The following is an 18,602-nucleotide window of genomic DNA, read 5'->3' as shown; positions in this document are numbered from 1 at the left end:
AAATATTTACTTAATTCTAATAAATATTTACTTGATTCTAATAAACATTTACTTGATTCTAATAAATATTTACTTGATTCTAATAAATATTGACTTAATCTTAATAAATATTTACTTGATTTTAATAAATATTTACTTGATGCTAATAAATATTTACTTGTTTTTGATAAATATTTAATTATATCAAAAAAATAATTTACTTGAATAAAAAATATAATTATTTTATTCAAGTAAATATTTACTTGGAATTAAAAAAATCATTTACTTGAATCCACTCTTAAAAAAAGCATGAAAGATCGATACTCGAATGTATCGGAAGTATTGTTGATGCTTTTCCGCGACGCTGATTGGTTATCGCGATTATTCTGATAGTTTGATAGATTGAAAGCAAAGGTAATTTTGACGGTTATTTAAAATAAAAAAAATTTATTAAAATATTTATATTTTTTAATTATTAAATTACTATAATTAGTGCGCGAGCGCAGCGCGCGCCTGTATTGTTTTAGTTTAGAATGAAAAAATCGACGTTTCAATATACAGGGTGTCCCGTAAAGACTGTAACAACGCTTAGGAGTATATTTCTGAGATAATTCTGAGCAAAAAATCTTAATACCAAAATACTCAGGGTGTAATGGTTTTTGAATTAGAAGAATTTAAAGTTAGCGAATAAAATAGCCTGAAATTCGCGCGCTCAGGTGTGTACAACGTACAGTAATAAAAGCAAAATTGACTATCGCTCCCTTGTTGTCAGTATTAATATTTGGAAAATAAATTTGCTAATACATATTAACATAAATATTGTTTATGCAATTAAGATTACTCAAAGGTACAACATTTATTACCTCAAGATTATGCGCAAAGAGTCTTTACATATTCAATATTATTTAATTATTTTTAACTGTTATTAAAATAAAATATTGTGAAACTATTTCAATTATTTAATAATTTTATTGTACAAATATCTGTAAGATAAAAAGAAATGTCAAAGAAATGTAATTTTTGACAGTTTGCGTTTTGTGTATCATAATATTTTTTTCTTTATAATATTTTCAACAAAATCTTAATTGCGTAAACAATATTTATGTTAATATGTATTAGCAAATTTATTTTCCAAATACTGACAACAGGGGAGCAATATTTAATTTCGCTTTTATCACTGTACGTTGTACACACCTGAAAGCGCGAATTTCAGGCTATTTTATTCGCTAACTTTAAATGCTTCTAATTCAAAAACTATTACACCCTGAGTATTTTGGTATTAAGATTTTTTGCTCAGAATTATCTTAGGAATATACTCCTAAGCGTTGTTACAGTCTTTACGGGACACCCTGTATATGTGAAGAATTATATCCAATGCTTGAGCCTGCTGAACCTTTATTAAAACCGCCTAGGAAACCCTTGAGTGTTGAAAAAAAAGTTGCTGTGACATTGTACTATTTGGCAAGTTTATATTATTTATTATTAGTTTATATTTTTTATTATTTTTATTTCAGTTTTTATTTATATCATTCTCCAGTGACTTAAAAATATCAGTTGTTTTGAACCTCTTACTACCCATTAGATCAGCAATTTGTTTTTATTTTAACAATGTTAAAAGAACCACAATTTCGTGGTGTAACCAAACATCTCGTCGTCGATCCATATTTAGAAACTAATGTATTAAAAATTAATTTAATTAATTTAACTCAAAATTATACATACTCTTATGTTACGTCCTACATCCTACACGGTTCTTCTTTGCGTAACTTTCTCACGATCAATCGGTAAAACTCAAAGAGATCCCCAATGGAAATTTGTCCGTTACATATCTTATTGAAAAAAAAAAATATATATATATATCTTAATGGAAATTTGGCCTTTACAAATAAAAATAAAACCATAAAACTCACTAAGATTATTTCAGACACATATCAAAATTTCCGATAAGATAAATTGTCCTTTGAGTTTCCGGCGATGATCACGTCCGCACCGATAAATTTTTATAGCGTCTACACTAAATACCACCACCAGGTACCTCGCCTTATTCCCGCCTATCCTTAAGTTCGATTTCCTATTGGAAATCTATCTTTATTACTTTCCTTCACCCTAAGATTTCCTTAAGGATCCAAAATCTTAAGAAATACCTCCCTCCCAAAACCAAAAAATCTGAGTATAAAAGGAAAGAACCCAGCGAGAGTCAGCAGGTTTTTAGTTAGAGAGTCAGCCAGTTAGTAGAGAGAGACTTTGAGTATTACCCGAACAGTTTGAATATTGGGGCTTAGAAATAATTCGTAACATTTTTAAGTGACTGTAAGTGTTTGTAACAAAATAGATTCAGTAAAGTGTCTGTTAAAACTATTCGATCTCTTTTCTCGTGTACAACCTACACCCTACCTAACACCCAACCACCCAGTTATCTCTCTGAATCAGCACTCAGAACTATTTGCTCCGGTGCGGACCACCGCACGTTGTACTTGGTTTCTGTATCCCCGCTAATCGTGGTGCGGACCACCGCACATTTTTAGCCTAAAATTTTCGGATTGACAACATTATCCTTCATGCCCAAATCTAAGACGCGACGTGGGGGAGTAAAATACCGTGCGCGCCAATTACTTCTCCAGTACACGAGACCGGTTACGGATGACAATTCAGAATACATCGGTGTTCAAAGAAACTATTTTGACTACGAATACAAGGATCTTAGCAACGCCTCCAATCAGTTTTCCTGGCGCGAAGGATATAACGCTCATCGGCCGTGGCCCTTCACTCTCATCCCCCTCAGCTGCAATCAGTCCCCGATCGACCCAGTGCGGATACCACTAACTGACTCCAGGAGGATCAAGTACACCTTAAGGCCAACTACACCTGGACTTTAGAATTGGAGATCTAAATACATTTCGAAGACATCCAAGTAATAAGTCTAATTTTCACAATCACCTCTCTCTCTCTCTCTCTCTCTCTCTCTCTCTCTCTCTCTCTCTCTCTCTAACACCTCTCCTTTTGAAAATTGCACGAGGTTCCGTCCTTGGTAAAAGGAGTTAATTCTCTTGACCAGAAAAGGGAACCACGAACGATTGGTTGAGGCCTCTAACAGCGTAATATCGATCCTTACGATCGTTAACCTGTTCTCAGCCAAGGGAAATCGTTCGGCTCGCGCGGTCGCCTCCTCTCATACCGACCACCGAGCAAACACCACAAATTCATACTTTTATTGTTGCGTCCGTTCGTATACCTGATTACGCTCCTTTCCCTCCAGGTTAGGACGTAACACTTATAGCGTTTTCGAATAAACGGGGTTTGAACGATCTAGGGTTGATCAATCACTATTTTACTATAAATGCAAGTCTTTCATTGGTGGAGAGGTTGCAATGACGTCATTAACCAATCTTGGGTCGTTCAAACCCCGTTACTCGAAAACGCTATTATATTGCCTTTCTTTTCTTACTACTTCTTGCTATGTGTTCACATATTATGTTGGTAACACTCGCTACGTTTCGATCCGAAGCGTTTACACTATACTTATTCCAAACCTAATTTGTTCTACTCCGCTGAGAAAAGAGGATTGAAGTGGATCGAAATTAATCCGTTTACACCCAAGGAATTTCACTTTACTCCAGAGTGAATCGGGAAACGGCTGGGTGTAAACTAGGTCATAGTGTTTTCAAATGGTACAGGTTTAGGCCGAATTCTCACTGAACGCGTCACGCGCGGCGTCATCCGTTGCGTCACGAATTAACCAATCAAAACATCCCATTATATTCGCGCGGCAAATGATGCAATAAAATGGGATGTTTTGATTGGTTAATTCGTGATGCAACGGATGACGCCGACGCGTGACGCGCTTAGTGGGAATTCGACCTTACTCGCTCCTAGAGTGATTAAACCCAATTTTCGATTAACATATGTTCAACCCGAAATGGTTTTAAGCTGACCTAGGTTCTAGTTATAAAGCATACCACGCATAAATACATTTATGCAAGTAGTTGAACAATATAATGAAAATGAAGTTAATGAACGTATAGCTTAGTAAGTTAGTAAACGTATAACCTTACAAATCTCTATTTATGTTACAAAATAAATTAATAAGTAATGTGATAAATTTTATAAAAATATAATTTCATATTTCGATTATTTCTAGGCTGCGTTCCGTAAAACGCATATGCGTGCATGTATCTATAGCAGAGAAAAGACTGAGAGTGGACATGCCCGCATTTTTCGTGTTTCTGTGGGTTAGCGCCTCTATGTGCACAAAACGTGCACATTGAACTACGTAGCCAATGTCCACGAATCCCGTAGGTAATGTCCACGATCTTTTGGGTTCCGATATGTGCTATATCTACAAAGTGTCGGTAATGCATACTTGTAAAACATGATTATGTATATCAATCAGATTTGAAATATAAATACACACGTATTGTAAATACATGTATTGTAGCATTTATTTTTGCATTTACAGTTTATTTAGCAAAAAATCAGTTATTTTCAATAACCTGTGTAATTTGAAAATGTACATTTAAATTATTTTAATAAATCACTTCTATAATTTTGTGTGTGTGTGTGTGTGTGTGCGTGCGTGTGTGTAAATAAAGTATTGCATTTTGGTTAATATTTAAAAAGATGATAAACTCTTATAGATATTGTTGCGTCTTCGTCGTTTTGATTTTCGTCGCCCGATATCGCGTTTGACAGCTGATAGAACCGCGATCGATATATTGATTTGCGGAGTTAATAAAAGAGGATAGTTGCTAAGAAATAGTAAATGTTTAACAGTTATTAGGATATTGTAAATAAACAAGTTGTTGCTAAGAGAATGTAAACAAGAAGACAGATGTCAGATTTTCGGGAGCTGCAGAAAAGTGCGGACGTGTTTCTGCTAGCTCAGCGGTGTACCATTTAAATGAGCTTGTTCTGTGTTTTACCCTTCAGTGGTTGAGTGAAATAAAGTTCTGTTGTGTTCGTAAAAGTGTTCTTAATTTTGTGCGTATCGTTTGTGACGGAAAGACTGTTCGCGGGCGCAACAATATTTCATACAGTAATGACCAATAACTTATTTTGAATATTAAAAGCCAAAGTTGGGCGTTTACACGTAAATTATAATAGATGTAAAAATACATATTAAACACGAATGCAAGCTAGACAGTAAAAATAATCTTTTTATTTATAATTTGAGAGGACTATAGTCATGAACCGCCGCAAGCAAGTGTGCACCGCACAAAGTTTCATTTAACAATTAAGTTTTAAAATCTAATTCTATATTCTTAACACTACACATACACAAAATTTTGTGTGCTTGTTCTGGAAGACTTCAATTTTTTCTAAAACAAATATTGTATATCAATTGAAAAAAACCGTGTCATAAAATTTGAAACTATATTGGTCGGATCGAATACTTGTTTATTTTTTAAAATATGACTACCCTAAAAATTGCTCTTTTTAAAAATTGTGTATTTTCCAATCCTTTATAAATCAGATATTGTCAAAAATTATTTAAAAAATGTTATTTATAAAAGATTGATAAATAAAAATATGCAACAAAAATGAATGAAATAATGAGACAACAAAGGACTTTTTGAAATTTTTTAATTTGGAAATTCATAATTTACAGTTCAATATAACAGAATCGTAAAAAAAATTTGAAACATTGTGGTTTATAATTACAGAAAAGCAGGTCATAACAATTCTTTACACGATTTCACGTCACAAAATTATTCGCTCACGCTATGAACCGACTAAAACAAATGCAGTCTACTAACTTCGATGGGTATTTGTTTCTGATTGTTGCTTAAGATAGTCAGTATGACATAGAAAAGCATTCAGTAAGCATCGATTTCCATTTATAACTTCTCGTTTCAATAATTCATTATCATGGGCAGAAAAAGCAAAGAAACAAATCTTGAAGTTAGAAAATTAATTATTTTTTATTGAAAAAGTAGTAAATCTTTAAGAGAAATTGGAAATATTGTTTGTAAAAGTTATTTGACGGCACGTTATTAAACGATACGAAGAAGAAGGACGAATAGAAAATAAAACAGGCCGTGGTAGAAAGAAATTATTAAATTCCTCAGAAGAGCGTTTGTAGTTAGGAAAGTTAAAGAAAATCCGAAGATAAGTGCACCCCGAATAAACTCACTTCTTCAAAATTTCTCTGAAAAAGAAGTTTCCCACGAAACAGTTCGAAGAGTACTACGGAAAAAATTCGCAAACATTCTATTACAAGCAAAACTGAGTTGCAAAATAGATTACAAAAGAAATGGCAAAAAATAGACAGCGATTATTTGAAAAAAATAGATTGATGCCAAAAAGACTTGCCGAAGTTATAAAACAAAAAGGGTATCCCACTAACAAGGGAACGTTCACAAGTGTCCACCCCCGATTTGATTCTCCTTGAAATATGTTGTAAAACATACAATTTGAGGAGACACGTATTTTTTTATAGCTACCCTATCTCAAATTTAAGGGGTGAAACACCCCTTTGAAAAAAAACGGTTTTTTTCTTTGTGTGTAACTATCGCCAAAACCGTAGGAGATATAAAAAAATGTTTCAAATAGAAGTTGTAGGGCTTGTAATGGGCTATATAACTGTGTAGTTGGATTTTCAAAAAATGTTATTTTTTTTAATTTACCCCCACCCCTTGTTATTATTTTTTCAAATTTCAAAATTTTTGTAATGACAAAAGTTGTAGCATTTTTTACGCTGAATTCAACCATATATGATTTTATTATGTTCCAAAATCGCATCTTTCAAAAATGAGTCATCAAGTATCACATTATATGTGTCGCGCTGCATGACGCATCGTTTATATCGCACTTGTGTTGTGCAATAGTCGCAAAATGAATATAAAAATGACATACAATATGTTATCACATATTTGAGGAAGAAAAATTTACTAAAATTGTTGCTAAAACATCCCTTCCACATTACATTCTTATAGATAATCACTGCATTTCGTGCGCAGCGCGTTGTTATATGCAAGTTAGCTATACATGTGTATATAAAATGTGAATATTATTTAATCATAAATTAAGAAAAACAAGTATAAATATATTATTAATTTGAAAACATCACGTTTGAGAGACGTGATTTTACACGAAAGATTAGATTATGTAATCATAAGTTAATAATAAACAAGTGTGAATGGAAGCTATAAATGCGTGCAAGAAGCCTACATTCATAGTCTGTGAAACGAACTTGGTGAAATCGTATCTGCAACTGTTTTTCTTTTCTTAAATTTAATTTTCGGGAAAAGAATTATCAATTAAAATGATTATCAATCTACTCAACGTTGCTAGACTTTTACTAACATCAATAACTACTATGTATCTTATGGAAACGCCAGTAAATAAAGCCGAAATAGAATTAAAAGAAAATATTCAGAAGTTAATATTGGAGAATATTCATCAATTTAACGGATTAGAAGTGACAGAAGAAACATCGCTTGATTATGAAGAACCTGATAAATTGCATACCTTTGAAATTATTGAAGAAAATGAGGAAGCATGGAATGAAGATAATTCAAATTCTCACAATTGGCAATGCCATGATGACGACAATTTTGATGTTTCTTACAAAAGGCGAGCTGTTGAATATTGGCGGCAGTCGGACAAAGAAAATCGTCCTTTCAAGTCAGTACAACACACATTTAGAAGAATTTCATCTGTACGTCAATTGAGGCGATGGGAAGAACAGTTAGAGCACGGTGGAAATCGTCTTGAAAAATTATCTCATATTTCCAAAGCTACTCATGATAAATTTAATGTAGCTGTGCAGACAGGACTAATAATTCATGATGTTGATATAAAAAGATGGGCCTTGGAGCTCAAAGAGAAATAGGAGATTTAGATCCTGTATTTCAAGCATCTCCTAGTTGGCTATTACGATTTAAAAAGTCTCATCGAATTGTGTCCAGAAAAATAACAAAATTCATTACAAGAAAAACGTTAGAAGATTCTCATAATATACAAAGAGAAGCCGAAAATTTTGTAACCGTAGTAAAACCTCTCATTGAACGATTTGGATTGGAAAATGTATATAATACAGATCAAAGTGGATTTCAATTAGAAATCCACTCTGGAAGATCACTATCTGACCAAGGAATGAAGACAATAGACCGTGTGGTGCAGTCAGTATCATCAACTACACATTCGTACACTATTCAACCAACAATTTCTTGTGATGGAAAATTACTGTCACTTTTGTTTATCGTATTACAAGAACATAGTGGTACTTTTGGGCCTAGAGTACAAGAAAATTTATTTAGAGCATCAAATGTTATTGTAACTGCTTCGAAATCCGGTAAAATGACATCAGGTATGAGATAAATTTTAGCTTTTTATATCTTATAATATATTTTAATCTTATATAAAAATATTATAATTATAATTATTATTCACACTTTTCTTTCTATTTTATAGATTATTTTAAAAAATGGTTGGAAGAAGCTTATTTTCCAAATGTAGGCCGCGATAGTGTTCTTCTTATGGATTCATGGAGCGGGCAATGTCCAGCAATTGTTACTGATTTAACACCAATGGAAAAACAAGTTACTACTATGGTAATACCGAAAGAAACTACAGGAAAAATACAGCCGTTGGATGTTTACGGGTTTAGAATCTGGAAAAACTTTGCAAGAAGATTTTCGGATACTGTTCTATTATTGAATTATGATATAAATTTACATCAGCGAAATAATATTATAAAATTGCAATCTTTAATACACAATCAGTTATCATCTCCTCGATATCAAAATTTATTTAAATATTCATGGTTTAAAAGTGGATATACGAATGAAAGACCAGAAACATTTAAAAATCCAGTAGAATTTAGTTTTGAACAAACATCAAGCACATGTGACATTGAAGATTGCAATGATATAGCTGTAATACAATGTTCTTGGTGCGGAAAATCATTATGTTTAAAACATTTTTTTATAGAGTATCATTATTGTAACATCTATAACGGGTGTGACTAAATTTAATATATATAGCTTTAATAACAATTTTAGTAAACTTTTCTTCCTCAAATATGTGATAACATATTGTATGTCATTTTTATATTTATTTTGCGACTATTGCACAACACAAATGCGATATAAACGATGCGTCATGCAGCGCGACACATATAATGTGATACTTGATGACTCATTTTTGAAAGATGCGATTTCGGAACATAATAAAATCATATATGGTTGAATTCAGCGTAAAAAATGCTACAACTTTTGTCATTACAAAAATTTTGAAATTCGAAAAAATAATAACAAGGGGTGGGGGTAAATTAAAAAAAATAACATTTTTTGAAAATCCAACTACACAGTTATATAGCCCATTACAAGCCCTACAACTTCTATTTGAAACATTTTTTTATATCTCCTACGGTTTTGGCGATAGTTACACACAAAGAAAAAAACCGTTTTTTTTCAAAGGGGTGTTTCACCCCTTAAATTTGAGATAGGGCAGCTATAAAAAAATACGTGTCTCTTCAAATTGTATGTTTTACAACATATTTCAAGGAGAATCAAATCGGGGGGGGACACTTGTGAACGTTCCCTTGTAAGTATAAATTTTATTAAAATAATAATTTCTACAAAATAAGCGAACAATTTTGTGACGTGGAAACGTGTAAAGAATTGTTATAACCTGTTTTTCTGTAATTATAAACCACAATGTTCCAAATTTTTTTACAATTCTGTTATATTGAACTGTAAATTATGTATTTCCAAATTAAAAAATTTCAAAAAGTCCTTTGTTGTCTCATTATTTCATTCATCTTTGTTGCATTCTCGACTGAGCAAATAATTTTGTGACTCACAGTATATATATATATATATCATCGACAGTCCTGAGAGAGATTATAGTTTTATAAAACAATCTCCTAGCACAGTTCTTGGAATTTGTTGAACATTTCTGCCGATTTCCGCGGTATACGCCTTCTTTCTTCTTCACACCGCGCTCGCTGCAGCCGCTAGGATCAACGCCGCCGAGCGTTAGGAGCGGCACTATTTAATTATGAGTGGATTCTTCTCCCTATTTATTAAAATTTTAAAAAATTTATTAAAATTTATTAAAAATAAATTTATTATTAAATTTATTAAGTGAAAATATTTCAATAGATTTCCACATCATCCATGAGGTACTAATGCTGACGCATTTTATCTTCAGTGGAGCGGATCTACTGGAAAAACCACTTTTAAAAAAACGCGTCAGCATTAGTACCTCATGGATGACGTGGAAATCTATTGAAATATTTTCACTTAATAAATTTAATAATAAATTTATTTTTAATAAATTTTAATAAATTTTTAAAAATTTTAATAAATAGGGAGAAGAATCCACTCATAATTAAATAGTGCCGCTCCTAACGCTCGGCGGCGTTGACCCTAGCGGCTGCAGCAAGCGCGGTATGGAGACAAAAAAAGGGGTATACCGCGGAAATCGGCTGAAATGTTCAACAAATTCCGAGCACTGTCCTAGCAAAACAAGTAAACAGCGAGCATCTCGGTAAAAATTGAGATAAATACGCTACGCTCATAGTCAGTGTACAACGGAAAGTCTGTGTGTTACCGTGCAGCTTCGTTTCACATTTCTCATTTTGCAATATTATCGTTTTATAAAATATTGTTTTTATATTTTCTTTTATTTCTGTTTAATTGTTATTTAATTTGGGTGGAGTTCCGATTAGCGGAACCCTTCGATTTTTTTGAAACTCCACTATTTTATGTAGTTTGGCGCGCTGATTACAAATATGATAATGAAAATTGCCGACTAGGTCATTTTCAAGGTCAAAACAAGGTCAGAAAAAGTGAAAAAATATCACTTTTTTGAGATTATTTCGAGAAATATTGATGTAACAAAAAAATGTTTCAAATAAAAGTTGTAGTTTTTGTAAAAATACATCATTTATGTCCTATGCATTTTTTGTGTAAAATTGATAATTTTCGAGAAAATTGACGTTAAAGATTAAAAACTTTGGTAAACAGGTAGGGGGGGTTCGGGGGGACGAAAAAAGGAGGGTTGGGGGGCGAAACCCCCCCGAGGGGGCAGAAGGCGCAGGCGGAGAGAAGGGTGCAGGGGGGAGGGGCAGAGCCCCTCCCCCCGCCTATTACATGGTTAGTCACTATTATAGAAGTTTAAAATAACTTTCAAACACAATATGCTCTTCACCTTGCGTAGGGGTCTTGCTAATCTTTTTAGTATCAAATATTTTTAGTATATTGTAGACTCATACTTTTTAGTAAGGCGAAGATTTAATTCATATAAACTTTCTGCGCGCATACACCTTGCGTTGGGGTCTTGCTAATCTTTCCTGTATTTAAAATTTTTAGTATATAGTAGACTCATCATACTTTTAGTAAGGTGAAGATTTAATTCATATAAACTTTCTGCGCGTACACACCTTGCGTTGGGGTCTTGCTAATCTTTTCAGTATCTAGTATTTTTAGTATATTGTAGACTCATTAGATTTTTAGCAAGGCAAAGATTTAATAAATATACATAAATTGTATACGCACACACGCCGCTACATTCTTGAACGGCATGCGCATGCAAGCTAAGGCCTACCTGTTTACCAAAGTTTTTAATCTTTAACGTCAATTTTCTCGAAAATTATCAGTTTTACACAAAAAATATATAGAATATAAATAATGTATTTTTACAAGAACTACAACTTTTATTTGAAACATTTGTTTGTTACGTCAATATTTATTGAAATAATGTTAAAAAAGTAATATTTTTCAGTTTTTTAATGTTTTGACCTTGAAAATGACCTTGTCGGCGATTTTCATTATCATATTCGTAATCAACGTGCAAAAATACAAAAAATAGTGTAGTTTCAAAAAAATCGGAGGGGTTCCGCTAATCGGAACTTTATCCTTTAATTTATATAGTTTTTTAGTTTTATATTTAAAAAGTTTATGAAACATATTTAACATTTATTAAATAAAGTATAATAAATAATCAGTGGACAATGGAAACAATTTATGATAAATGTGCTTATAAAAACTGTCGTAACGGACGATATACTACAGGTTCACATTTATTTAGATTTCCATCAAAGCAAGATGCAAGACAAAAATTATGGATACGCAACAGTGGTAAGTTTTGTTTATAAGTTATTTTTTAAAAGCATATTTTTGCATATTTTTGAAATCGTGTTTATAAAAATAAGAAATGTTTCTTTAAATGATATAAATATATCCAATGATAATGTGTTGATGTATACACATTTAACAGCAAAATTAAAGCATCACCCGTTCTGCCCTCCAAATTTCAAGAGAATTTATAACTTCGTCAAAAGTAGGCATAATAAAATGTTCTGAGAAGCATTTTACAACTTGAAAGCTTTATTTTTGAGATCGGTATTTTAGTAAATAACTTATTGATTTTTTACAAAGCTACATCAAATATAAATAGAGATGCGTCAAATTTTAAAATTTTTTACTTTGAGAAGTTCCAATGCGTGATTTATAAATCGCCTACAAATGCGGTTTACATTATTTGAAAGCGTAAATTTTTACCTTTAATTTATTCGTTCGAACGTTGTGCAATTTTTTCAACAAAATATTCAATGTTTGTTTAAAATACGCGCGTCGTGCGCTAAGAAATGGATCTCAGAAGGCGTTGCGCTTCAGCTCCTCTGATCTCAGCAGGCTCTTAAGGGCGGCTCCCTCGCCGTGTTTTTTCTCTGATTCTCGTCTTTTTTTCTTGGAGCTCGCTCAGAAACACACTTTTTCTCAGTCAATCTTCTTAAAAGTTTTATTTGTGTAGTATAAAGCATTTTTTGAGTTTTTTTGAGTTAATTTTCTTATCAAAGAGAACTACAATTAGTGCAAGATTTGAGTCTCACTTTTAAGGAAAGATCTTGTCAAGTCGAATTCTCTAGAAAGTACAGCTTTGGGTCTTACTCTCGAGGAAGGAACTACGTTTCGTGCATAAGACCGAGATAAGTTCTCTACTCTCAAGGTCAGTGTTCGTCTGAAGGTAAATGAATGAATCTCGTTTTGTAAGACTACGTCTTCAAAACTTACCTTACAGACACAACATAAGTGCAAAAGAATTTGTAATTCTCTCATTCTTTCCAATTTTCTTTTCAAGAATAGAAATTCTCTATCAGTTCATTAATTTTGTTTTTCTCAAAATAGTTTATTCTTTCTATTGTTGTGCCCTTGGTGATAGGGCACGGGTTCGGGATCTGCCGAGGAGTTAGGCCGGGAATCCGGGAATAATCCTTTGACGTTTTTTTCAATAAAAACAGTCTCCCATATATTTATTGGTTTCTTGTTCTATTACAAATTCCCTTACTTCTAGGTAGTCTAGGTTCCGTCAGGAATCCTTGTCTTAATGTGGTATCACGGAGCCCCAAGTTGTTCTTATTCGCTTTTAGCGAATTGTTATAATTCGCGTTCTTCTAGATTTGTGGTCCCAACGGACATACGTCCGTTTCTTGTGACTGATAGTTTTAGACCCGCTGTCGTGATCTCGCGAGGGCGATTTTATATACGTGAAACTGCACTTAATTGCAGTTTTAACGATCTAACTTGCTGACGAAATTCGATCGTTCGTCAGCATTGTCGCGTAAAAAGTGAATTAGGTTTTAATTTTCGCTGCGCGATTTATCCGGTGTCTCGCATGAGCCGGAAACTGAATATTAGATATCTTAATCTGATATACAATAGATATCTTCTTATATTTTATTAATATATATATATTTTATTATTAATAATTGGTTGTGGTTCTTTGGACCCACAACATCCCCCCCCCGTTGAGAAAAGAAAACGAGGAGATACGAGTTTTCGTAACCTTGAGGCTCCATTTATTTATTCTAAAATGGACTTCGTTCTTTCCATAGTTTTATTCCTAATATAATGGCAAGTATTATGGCAATTACAACAGCTATGCTACTTGTTGTCATAGGATAGACAAATGCTTGTTCTGCGAATGGATTTTTTAGATTGTCGTTAACATCTTTATTTATTTCCTCAAGTTTATTACTGAGGTCCATTAATTCTTTTGGATCTTGTATAATTTTTTTAAATTTTAGTCCTTGCAATAGACTTTTCTTATTTTGTGTATTCTGATCTTTGCTAAATGTTAAATTAAAATTTGGTAAATAAGTTTGTATATTCGCGATTTGCTCAACGTTTTTTGTTTTTATTGTCATATCTGTTACAATTACCTTACAGTTTTCTTTTAACGTTATTTTTCCTGTTCGCTTAATTACTACAACAGTTTCTTTATTATTTTTACAATGTATATATATTTGTTGTTCCTTAAGTGTAGAGTACAACCATGTATTTGGTGTTCTTAATGCTATCCATAAAGTTTGATTACTCTTAATATAACGCTTATCGCAATTATCCGTATTTTTTGTTATGTGTGAGTACGTTTGTATTTCGCAAAGAGAATTTGTGTTTACAATATAAATAGGACTACAAGGTTCACATAAATATGTATTGTGTACATTGATACATTTATTTAAGTTTTCTTTTGTTATAGTCATGTATGTCGGTCCGTCTGTACTTATCGCGATTATATGTTGATTTACTTCAGTGAAAACGAAAATATTGTCATGGTCATGTATAGGTAAAGGAATTATTTTTATTATTTTGTATTTAGGAAATGTTATCAAAGGGAATTGTAGTATAGTATAAATATTTGTATTGTCATAGTATGCGCTTGTGGTAATTAATTTTTTGATGGTATTCCATTCTTCTATTTTGAGTCCAAAGGGAAATTGTGTTCCTTGAGGCAAATGAGGCGTCGCTTCTTTTAATTCAGAAATTATTTTTTCTATTGGTGTTATTTTTGGATTTAATATTCCGTTTTGTATTTGTGTCAGAAAATCCATAATATCTTGAATGTCTCGCTGTAGATCAGTTAGAATTGCATTTATTATTAGAAAGTGTTCTAATATATCTTCTCGTTTAATTTCATCTGAGATTCGATTGTAAATATTTTTTGTAGCGTTTTTTAATAATTCGTTATTATGTTCTAGTGTATCTTCTAGCTTATTTATGTGTGTAAGCGTTGTGTTTAATATTTTTATTTGCGTTTTTGCGGCGTGTTGTGTTATTTGTTCGTTATTTTTTATCAAATGTAATTGTTCATTAATATTTTTTTTGTCATCTGCGTCCATGGTTCCAAATAGAGTTTTAGCGATACTACCTATCCCGTTTATTAATCCGCGTCGTTTGTCGGAAGGTTTTTTATAAATGGTATTTATTTGTTTTATCGATTCCGTCAATTGATTAATGTTCTTTTCGATTATTAACTTCATGTTTCGGCATGGTTGTTTAGTGGATTTATTATTAATTTCATTACAAATTTCATCCGTATCTTGTATTTTTTCCTTAATACGTTTAAATCTTATATTTATTGCCGTAATATCTAATTTTATTACTAGTTTCCATTTTGTTTCGATGAGATTTAGTTCTCCTATTTGTTCATAATATAATCCTGGTTCTTGTGAGAAGTACTCTATCTTGACTGGGGATATTGTTTCAGTTCTCACCTTGATTAGTTTATCCTCTAGTATAGCGTACCTGGAAGTTTTATGCTACGTGTTATATTATATCAATAGTGTAGGGTGTTACGATAATTTTTTATATGTGCGTGTTCTGCATTTTGTCCTTTGAAAGGGTCTTATGGTTTGTGCGAGTGCTACTGTGCATCAGTTTTCGTTCGGCGTCTGATTTGTTACCGTGTCTACCATTATCATGGAGTTCGAGAATTTAGTGGTTGTTTTACGGTCTGAGACCGATGATAGGGTAGTGATGCGACGAGAATTTTCTCTTGCGGAGATATTGGAAGAGTTGGTGCCTGCCTTCGTGCAAAGTTCTCCTGAGAGACTTGTCATACAGCGACAAAGGAGAGCCCTTTGTCGTCAGCTCCTTGTTGGGCTGCGCCGTGCTGTGTCGCGGCAATTTCGGCCATTTAATGGTCGCCGTCGCCGGATTGGACATTTACAGTGGCGACGTGTTATGTTACTGATTACGGAGATGACCTGTGTTCTCAACCGGGTGCAATGGTTCGCGGAGGAGGAGAGCGAGATCGAAGAACATCCCGATTCTCCATAATGTGGTAAGTGTGATTTAATTTTCGGTAAAATGCTTAATGCGGTTTGCATGCACCAGCATTGTTTTTCGCCCCTTTTTTATGATGTAGTTAACGCTTGATTTTTTCTCAATTACTATGTAAGGTCCTGTCCATAACGCGTCAAGTTTTTTCGAGCGTCCTCGTCTTAGTGTTTCGTTGTATAATAATACCTTGTCGCCTGCTCTAAACGTGCTTATATTAGCCTTTTTGTTGTAGCATTCTTTTGACTTTGCTTTCTCCTCTTGCATGTTCGCTTTCGCTACCTGGTGTGCTGTACGCAATCTTTCTTTGAACTCGGATATGTAGTCATCATACGTATACGTTAATTTCGGAGGACATGTCAGGGCCGTAGGGAGCGTAACCTGGTGTCCGTACAACAGTTCAAATGGCGTATAACCTGTCGCTGTATGTGGTGTAGTATTGTATGTGAACATCGCGTAGGGCAGCCATTCGTCCCAATCGGTCTGATCTCCGTTTATGTAGTGTCGCAAGTACTTTGCTAGTGTCCTGTGCGATCTTTCGAGCGCGCCGTTACTTTCCGGGTGGTACGCGCTTGTACGAATCTTCTCAATTTTTAACAGTTTGCAAGTGCTCTTAAACACTTCGCTCATAAAATTCGTTCCCTGGTCGGTGAGAATTTTATCAGGCACTCCGTATTCCAAAATTATTTTTGTAACGAATGCCTTCGCTACTGTACCAGCTTCCTGATTTTCGATGGGCCTTGCTCAGTTTCGTGAAATGATCTTGGAATGTTAGTACGTATTTGTTTCCGGTTAGAGTTACGGTTAACGGTCCTACTATATCTAGTGCGCATTTTTCGAATGGCCTATCCGGAGTATCGGTAATAATCATTGGCGTTTTACTTCGCCGTTTTAATTTATTCTTTTGGCAATGCTCGCATTTGGCGATGTATTGTTTTACGTCTTTTGTTAACCCTTTCCAGTTGTGAGTTAAACGGATTCGATTTATGGTGCGTTGCACGCCTTGATGCCCGCCTATCGGTGCATCATGATACTCATATAATATTTGCTGTTTCTCTTCCTCCGTGTACCTTTTTATCTCTTTTTCGCTATCTCTTTCTTCTTCCTCTTCGTCACTCTCTTTCTCCTTGTCGATTATATGTATAGCGTGAGCGACGTTGCGACTTAGTGCGTCAGCATTTGTATTGTATTTTCCGGCTTTGTGTACGATTTTATAGTCGTACTCTTCCAATTTCAGTCTCCATCTAATTAGACGAGATCCTGGATCGGTCACGTTAAACAACCAAATTAGCGGTTTATGGTCGGTGACAATTTTAAATTTGGTCCCGTATAGGTACGGTCGAAAATGTTTGACCGCTTACACAATCGCGAGTAATTCTTTTTCCGTCGTGTTATAATTTTGTTCTGCACGAGAAAGAATTCTGCTAGCATAAGCTATTGGTCGGTCTTGTCCTATCATTCCTTGTGACAAGATACCTCTTATCGCGAAATCCGATGCGTCGGTAGTTAGTATAAATTCATCGTTGAAATTTGGGTACTGCAAGACGGGGGCGGTAATTAGTTTCTTTTTTAGATTGTCAAAAGCTTTTTGCTGCTCTTGTGTCCACTCGAATTTTACTCCCTTTTTAACAAATTTTGTGAGTGGTTTGACTATTTTCGAAAAATTTTCGATAAACCGTCTATAATAGCCCGCCAGTCCTATGAATGATTGCACATCCTTGACTCGTTTTGGCGTAGGGAAATTCTTTACTGCCTGGATTTTTCCAGGGTCAGGCATAATTCCGTGTTCGGTAATTATGTGTCCTAAATATGCCACTTCTTTTCTAAGAAATTCACACTTGTCCGGCTGTAATTTCAGATTATTGTCGCGTATTTTTTGTAATACTTCTAATAGTCGCCGGTTGTGGTCTTCTAAACTAGCGCCGTATATCACGATGTCGTCTAAATAGACCAGACACCGTATTCCTTGTATGCCCGCCAGAATAGTATTCATTAATCTTTGAAACGTTGCCGGGGCATTCTTTAGTCCGAACGGCATCCGATTAAATTCATAATGCCCGTAGGGCGTTGAAAAAGCCGTTTTTTGCTTATCTCTGTCTGCCATGGGTATTTGATGATAGCCCGATGCCAGATCTAACGTAAAATATTTCGAATTCCCTAGTTGGTCCAAAATATCTGTTATATTTGGCAGTGGAAAAGAGTCTCCGACTGTTAGGTCGTTTAATTTTCGGAAATCGACCACGACTCTCATTTTAGGTTTTCCCGAAGCGTCTGTTTTCTTCGGTACCACCAAAAGTGGTGCGTTCCATTGGCTCGAGCTTGGACGTACGATATCGTTTCTTAACATTTCCTGTACCTGTCTATTTACTTCGGCCTTATGCTTCTCCGGTAATCTATACGGTTGCGTATTCGCGGGTGCCGTACCGGCTCGAGTTACGATCTCGTGTTGCAGTGCCTCGGTGCAGGTCAGGGGTTCTCCGTCCAAATGGAATACATCATCAAAATCTTCGCAGATTTTAAGTAGAGTTTTTCGCTCTTCGTTATTTAAGTGATCGA

General features: G+C 34.0%; 1 protein-coding gene and 1 pseudogene across 3 annotated transcripts in view; one reads left to right on the top strand and one right to left on the bottom strand.

The window, feature by feature from the left end:
- Haspin (haspin) overlaps positions 1 to 18,602 on the bottom strand; it is a 136,411-nt gene that overhangs the window by 46,789 nt on the left and 71,020 nt on the right. The gene's annotated exons all lie outside the window — the stretch shown is intronic.
- On the top strand, positions 7,267 to 9,445 carry LOC137000666 (uncharacterized; annotated as a pseudogene).

This window comes from Linepithema humile, chromosome 6, assembly GCF_040581485.1.
Source record: "Linepithema humile isolate Giens D197 chromosome 6, Lhum_UNIL_v1.0, whole genome shotgun sequence".
NCBI classification, from domain to species: domain Eukaryota; kingdom Metazoa; phylum Arthropoda; class Insecta; order Hymenoptera; family Formicidae; genus Linepithema; species Linepithema humile.
The sequence above is the reverse complement of the archived record's forward strand: the minus strand, read 5'-3'. Positions and strand labels throughout refer to the sequence as shown.